The following is a 7,475-nucleotide window of genomic DNA, read 5'->3' on the forward strand; positions in this document are numbered from 1 at the left end:
TTTGCAGCAATAGGGCCACACGATCGTGCTGTACAATCCAAAGGACAGGGAGCTGTGGCCAGGGTTGCCCTTAGGAGTACAGGGAGAAGGGCAGTTTTCTAACCATTTTAGAGATTATCAGTGTTTTTGCATTTTTTGGGGTGGAGCAATGCATTGAATTTGGAGTGAATCTGCACTCCCACAAAGGAATGAGGGTTCATTACTGAGTTTTGTGATTCAGGGTCACACAGTTTCGGTGGCCTGTCATTATGAGGCCATTAAAGGTGTGACTAACAAGGAAATACAGCCCTAAGGTGTATGATTGCTCTGTCCATCACATCACTGTCCAGGGATAGCAGGTGAGACATGGATGACTGGCAGAACACTGATACATCTGCAACTTAAGCCAGCAATACCAAATTTCTGTGTCAACAAAACTCTTCTAAATTTAAATGCCTGCCTTTTAAAAAAAAAAACATTTTCCAAGCTGAGGAAATTCCACCATGCTCTGAGAACTGTGTCTGAGGGCTGAAGGCAGGAGGGTGAGCCCCAGTGAAACCACATAATGTTATTTTTGGGGTGTACAGGTGCATCTTGGTGTCAGGGCTGACAATTCCGGGCTCTGTGCGCCGTGTGCTTTGCATCCACAAGCCGACTGTTAGCAGGGCTGCAGCTCCGGCTGAAAGCATCCATATGGTGCTTGGGGAGAGCCACAATCAGAGTATCTGCTGACAGGCTGGGCTATCACATGTTCCTCTCATAAATAATCCGCAGAGACTGTGAGAAGGAAACTTAGATCCACACCGAGACTCGCCTGACCTCTCTCTCCTCAGCTCAGCCTTCGCCCGTGTCTGCGTGTCGACAGCACAGACAGTTGGCGAGTCTGGATTTGAGGAAGGTGTTAGGAGCAGTTGGAATGACAGCATGGACATAGCCTTTGGGATCAGCTCTGCCTCAGCACAGCTCCCCATCCCTGGTGAGAAAACGCTGCTTTGGAAAACGCTTTGGCTTCAGGCTCGGCGACAGCGCTGGAACAGAGCCTTTCAAAAATGGAGCTGCAGAGCGTTTTTATCCTGGCCTTAGAATGCTTTGGAAAGCATTTGGGCTGAGGATGAGGAGACTTAACCCAAAGGGGATGTTACATTGTCTTCAAATATGCAAAAGGCTTCTGCAGAGCAGGAGGGAATTAGCTCTTGCCTGTATAAGACCAGGATGGGAAATAATGAGTTTACAGCTTGGAAAAGGCCATAGAAATTAGGGACTGGGCTAAGGTTAAGAATTGTTGAGCACCAGAAGAAATTCCCTAGGAAAGAAATGGAATAATCACCTTTGGATGTTTTTATTTAATATTATATATTAGTATCTAATGAATCTGAATAATATCTAAGAGATATTAGTAAAAGATCTGCTCTGAAGAGTCCAGGGAGAATCATTCTGATCTCAGGGAGAAAATGGGGTAAATAATCCCCTACAATCCCTGTCAGCCCTAGTTTAGCATGAGGCAAAGGAAATGTGATTTCCCAAATTTACAAAGCAGGTTAGAGCACAGGCTGGGTTTGGATTCCAGCTCAGATCCTCCTGTCTGCACCTAATACACCAGACTAAATACTAAGTAAGGAAAAAAAAAAAGCAAAACAGGTTTTTCCAACTGTTCTATCTTCCACAAGGTTGGGTTGGTGTTTTTTTGTTAAAAATCCAGTATGAACAGTGACTCCAAACCGTGGTTGATAATCACAGCATTTCCCTTGGGAAAAACTCCCACTTTTCCTATTTTTTTCCCACATGAGCTGCCTCACAATAAAACGAGTATATTACACATTCAGAATAATAAATCATCCTCTCATTTTTCTGGTACAATGGGACTGAAAAGGTGGTGTTTTTTTTCCCCAAGGAGCAGACAAAGCTGTTCCTCTGCAGTGCTGCACCCTTCCTGGAAGACAGCTCTCACTGTGTGGGGCTGGGAGCTCAGCAGCTGTCAGCAGTATTAAATTCACCAGGAACACAGAGAGAAAAGCCCCATAAAATAAAAGGAAGGAGACTGTGCTGATAATAACTTGCATTTCAACCTGAGTTAAAATACCTCCCCTCAGTTCTTTTCTCACAAATTGTTCTTATCGATCCAGCTCAGCTCAAGATTAATGTGAGTTTGGTTTTTTTATAAGTGTGCAGCCATTACCCAGCTGCTATTGGAGATTTTCAGGCAGAATCCAACTGTAGAGAATTGTTTGCAGTGCCTTAAAATAACTCTTCTGGGAAGTTTTCATCTTAAATTTGCCTCAAGATGGTGGCAACCCTTAAGAACAAATTCCCACACTTCAAATTTCACCTTCTGAGTTAGGAGAACTTTAGGAAGAAGTGGTGAGAATGGCAAAATATCTGTTTTGAGAGTAGGAAAGTGTAATTTGAGAGAAGTGAAGCTAGAAAGAAAACCCACTTTGACTGGGTGGGTTTTCTCTGGGGTCTAACAACAGCTGAGCCCATCCCTCAGTGGGAGCACAACACTGTCTTTTGGAATGTCACATGTTCTAGACTATTAGACATGCTTTTTTGGGTGGTAAATCCAAGCTAACACACAGATACATGCAATATCATCACAAAACCATAATTTGCATAGAATATTTGGCTAAAAACTCACTGCACTCCCCCTGCACGAAGGATTGCCCAAGACATCATTGCTGGATACCATAACTGACATCAGTTCCTGCTGTTCCTGCTGTTCCAGCAAACAGCTCTTGGCTCCAGGATCTAGTTTTAAATGGGAGATGTTGCTCTCACGACAGAACAGGGTAAATTAGTTGTTGTAAGCAGCAGTGAGTTGTGTTTGTGTACTGCTTTTCACTCAGAAAATCCATAATATCTTGGCAAGCAGCAATAGCAGCGCGAGCGCGGGAGGCAGAGCGGGGAAATCATGGAACAACACAGCGTGTAACAAGGTCTTCCCCTGATTTTTGATACTCCTAGCATTGAAGCAATCCCCCACGTGTTCAAATATTAGCTGAGCACTATGTTGCCTGTGGTTCAGAAAACATTCTCCTGGCTGACGCTGAGAGGTTCTGTGAGCTGCCTGGGATTGCACAACCACAGATCAGGAACAGCACCCCCAGCACCTGACCCCTCCAGAGCAGGAGAATCCTCCTGCCAACTGAGCTGCTTCAGGTGTTGAATGGAAATAAATTGTTTAGGCTGGACTGGGGGCAAAGCTGGAGGGACAAGAACTGCTTGTTCTTGTACGAGTGCTGTGACGGCTTGGGTGACTGCAGGCTGTCAGATCAACTGATTCCTCATGGCAAGGACAGCATGTTGAAGAAAGATCATAGCCTCTTCCATAAATCACAGAATCATGGGATGTCTGGGGTTGGAAGTGATCTTAAAGGTTTGGGTTGGAAGGCACCTTAAAGCCCATCCAGTGCCACCCACTCCCATGAGCAGCGACACCTTCCACTATCCCAGCTGGCTCCAGGTCCTATCCAGGGGGCACTTCCAGGCATGAGGCAGCCACAGCTTCTCTGGGAACCTGTTCCAGGGCCTCACCACCCTCCCAGGGAAGAATTCTTTCCCAATATCCCATCCATCCCTGCCCTCTGGCAGTGGGGAGCCAGTTAAAGAGAGGGCACTGAGCTCTGCTCTAAAGCAGAAGGATGTAACCACTTCCCCAGCCATCAGCAGCTTTTCTGCAGCGCTCTGGGTTTTCCCTGAAGAGCCCAGCCTGTTCAGTGGTGTTTATCCTGCAAAATCTGCTGAGATCAATGTCCACAGAGAAAGCAAGGAAGTGGGAAATCATAGACTCAGGACAAGATGAGCTGTTTTCCAGCTTAAAACATGCACATAACAAAAAACAAAGCAAAACTCTTTGGCATTTCTATTGGGATATTCACTCTTTGATGTGTCCTCCCTCCAAGGATGGGAACAGTTTTTCAGGAGGCAGGAGGAGTCTTTGTTTTTTATTACAAAGCAGAAATCTCAGTGCAGGCCCATGCCAAAAAAACATGCTGTAAATACTGTCTGTGGCAAACAGGGCTCGCAGAGAGGGTTTGTTCATCTGTCTCGGCCTGCCTTGCCATACTTTTCTGTCCCTCTTGCCAAATGGAAAATAAATCATTCTCAGCTCGCTGTTCTGGTTATAATTGGCTGGATATGCCATCAGCTGCCTCATCCCCACTCAGAGCCTGGGAAGGCGTAAACACTTCCAGGATTACAGAAAATGAGGACACTAACTTTGGGAGCCATCCAAAGCCCTTTAGTGAGCGTGAAGACTAATTGACTGCAGCGAGAGCTGCATCAGCTCCTTAATTGCTGGGGGGAAATGAAACAATAACATTTCCCCTGTTGCTCCATCCTTTTTCAAGAGCCCTGTGGAAAGGGCTGTGAGCTGCCTGCCTGAGACAGCAGCTCGGGAAAGCTCCGAGCCATTACTCTGGGAATGTTTTCCAAGGAAGGTGCTCAGACAGTGCCACAGAGGATGGGAGATGATGATAACGCACTTTTCCTGTTTTCCCTACTGTCACAAACAAAGCTGGCTGATTCAGATAATGGATTTGGTAAGATAGGGGAGAAAGCAGCAATTTGAGACTTTGATGACTGAAATTGAGGGTGATATTCAGTTATAACCACCCTGTTGTGCACCAGGTCTCCACCTCAAGGACCTTGGGTGTGCCCAGGCTCCAAAACTGTGTTGCTCCACAAGAACAGCACTGGAAACTGGAGACAGCAATTGTTTCTCCTGTCTGATGTGATGAAGGGCTGGGATTCCCTCTCTCTGTTCCCTCAGAAGGAGAAACGTGGTCACTCAGAGCACTGGGAGCTTTGCCTCGGGCTTAGCTGGGCTCTGGGTGACATCAGTGTGGGATGGAGGTGGGCACTGCCTGACAGACTTTGCCCTTTGCCCTTCTTCATCTGGAGAAAATCAGCACAGGGCAATGGAGCTCTGTGGGAATTGGCATGGATTTGTGCTGGGCTGTCCATCACAGCCCTTTCCAGTCCTGCCTTCTGCTGCCTTGGACTGGAAAGGGGGTCAGTGGGCCAAGGGAAAGTCTGATGGATGAGAAATGTGGCTCAGCACCCATGGAGCCAGGACTGTGGGGTCAGGTTATAGGGGTCAGGTGGGTGAGGGAAAGGAGAGAAGGTTGTAGGGTGATTAGGCAGCAGGAGCACTCAGTGGAAAAGGAAAAAGAATAAAATAAAAATCAGATAAAATATAAAGGCAAAAGAGGGGAAAACATGTGTGTGTTGTAGACTGCCATGCTTCTGCTCCAGGCAATGTCACCCAGGACATCTTTTGTTTCATTCACACAAAAATCCTTGCCATCAGTACTTTCCCCTGTCCCCTCCATGAATCCATCACTTCCTAAACAAACAGACATGACAAGGCCTTTGAAAGCTGTGTCAAAACCTTTAAGTACCACCTGAGCATAATGTAACATGTGGGAAAAGCCATGTGATTCCCTCCAGGTGGGAAACAGCTCTGGCCATATTTCCAAAGGTTTGATGTTTGGTTGATGTGACTCACTGCCCATGTGCCTTGGTTTAGATGCTCGGAGCAGCTTTTTGTAATGTAATCAGAACTGTGGGCACTAAATTTGTCCATCATCGAAGCCCCAGAGGATTAGCACAGCACTAAAAATGACATTTCATCCTGCACGTGGGCAGAGTCAGAGGGCGGAATGCAGCGGTTCAGCCTGGGAGAAGCCGAGCATTTACTCATCCCAGGGTTGGAGCAATGTCTCCATTTCTCTCCGTTTGTACCACGAGCCAGGCAGCCTGGACTCGTCATCATCCCTACCCAGGGCCATCCAGATCTTTGGGAATCAGGGTTTCCTGGCCCCAACATCCACAGCTGCCCATCAGAAAAATCCTTGGTCAACTGGAGCATCTCATCTGGTCTGGTGAGATGCAAAAGGAGAATGAGCAGTGGGACAAGGGAGGTGATTTTCCCTTCTTCTCTGCTCTCATAAAACCTCACTGGAGTCCAGCCCTAGAGCCCCCAGCATGAGAAGGATGTGGAGCTGCTGGAGAGAGTCCAGAAGAGCCAGGGAAAAGCTCCAAAAGCTGGAGCCAGGCTGGGAGAGCTGGAGGTGTTCACTTGGAGAAGAGAAGGGTCCAGGGAGAGCTCAGAGCCCCTTCCAGGGCCTAAAGGGGCTCCAGGAGAGCTGGAGAGGGACTGAGGACAAGGGATGGAGGGACAGGACACAGGGAATGGCTCCCACTGCCAGAGAGTGGATTTAGATGGGATATTGGGCAGGAATTGTTCCCTGGGAGGGTGGGCAGGCCCTGGCACAGGTGCCCAGAGCAGCTCTGGCTGCCCCTGGATCCCTGGAAGTGCCCAAGACCAGGTTGGATGGGGTTTGGAGTAGCCTGAGGTAGTGGAAGGTGTCACTGCCATGGCAGGGGGTGGAATGGGATGATTTTTAAGTCACTTCCAACCCAAACCACTGTGAGATTCTACAGTGTCCAAAGGGCTGTTCCTCCTCCATCCTCTGCCAGCTCCTTGCTCTGCAGAGCAGCCTCCCTGCAGCGATTCTCGTGGGCGATGCTCTCAGACTTTCTGCATCAATTAAATCCCTCTTTTCCCATCTTCTGCCAGTTTGGGGATTTGTTGCTCGATTGTCATGGCGACTGCAGCCGGGGGACCCTCGCTGAGGGTGAGGCCGCTCCATTAGGATTCAGGGCAGCACTTCAGCCAGCATCACTGGGGACCCTCTTGTGCTGAGCACTCTCTGAGAGCAGGGAGCTCATTCCACAGCAGAAATCCCAGTTGAACAGCGTCTCTTCACGGCAAACGAGGCTGGCTCGAATTTTTCTTAATTATGTGGATGCAACTTCATTTCCTCACGAGCCTGTTGTCAGCACAGCCCTCATGGTCTATTGCTGGCCAGCAGAATGAGGATGCTTAGGGGCCCCAAAGGGTTCTGCAGCTGTTTTGCAGATCATGGAATAAAAAAAAGCCAATTCTAAAATAAAAATAAAAAAAAAAAGACAAAAAAAGACAAACCCCAAGATGTTCCTTGCGGAACACCGTGGCAAAGAGGAGCCGTTTGCAAAAAATGTGAGGTCTGGCTGGCAGAAAAGCAGGGAAAAGAACGGATGGGGGAGAAAACAACGACACAATCAAAACAGAGAAGTGCAGAGGAGGAGATTTTTGCAAGGAAAGAGGTTTCTCAGGTAGCGGCTCGGGAATGGCGGTGAGGACACGCACACCGGGAGGCGGATGCACAGGGCCAAGAGCCATGCGCGGGACAGCGATTCTCGAGGAGCCTCGTTAGCGCAGTAGGTAGCGCGTCAGTCTCATAATCTGAAGGTCGTGAGTTCGATCCTCACACGGGGCAAAGATGGTTTCCTCCTTTTTATTTTTTCCTCCCCTCTTCCGCAGTCAGATTTTCCCGAGGGAAGGGACTATCTGGTATTTTTTCATGGAATTGGATCAGGAAGCGGGACAGGACGCGGAGAACCCGTCCCCAGCCCTGCAGCGGGCCCGCAGCGCTCCCCGTTACCGGGCACCG

At 48.3% G+C, this 7,475-nt stretch overlaps 1 non-coding gene across 1 annotated transcript; it reads left to right on the forward strand.

Moving 5' to 3' along the window:
• Positions 1-7,228: 7,228 nt before the first annotated feature.
• Positions 7,229-7,301, forward strand: TRNAM-CAU. The gene has a single exon. It is a non-coding gene; the product is annotated as a tRNA-Met (tRNA).
• The last annotated feature ends 174 nt before the right edge of the window (positions 7,302-7,475 follow it).

This window comes from Parus major, chromosome 11, assembly GCF_001522545.3.
Source record: "Parus major isolate Abel chromosome 11, Parus_major1.1, whole genome shotgun sequence".
NCBI classification, from domain to species: domain Eukaryota; kingdom Metazoa; phylum Chordata; class Aves; order Passeriformes; family Paridae; genus Parus; species Parus major.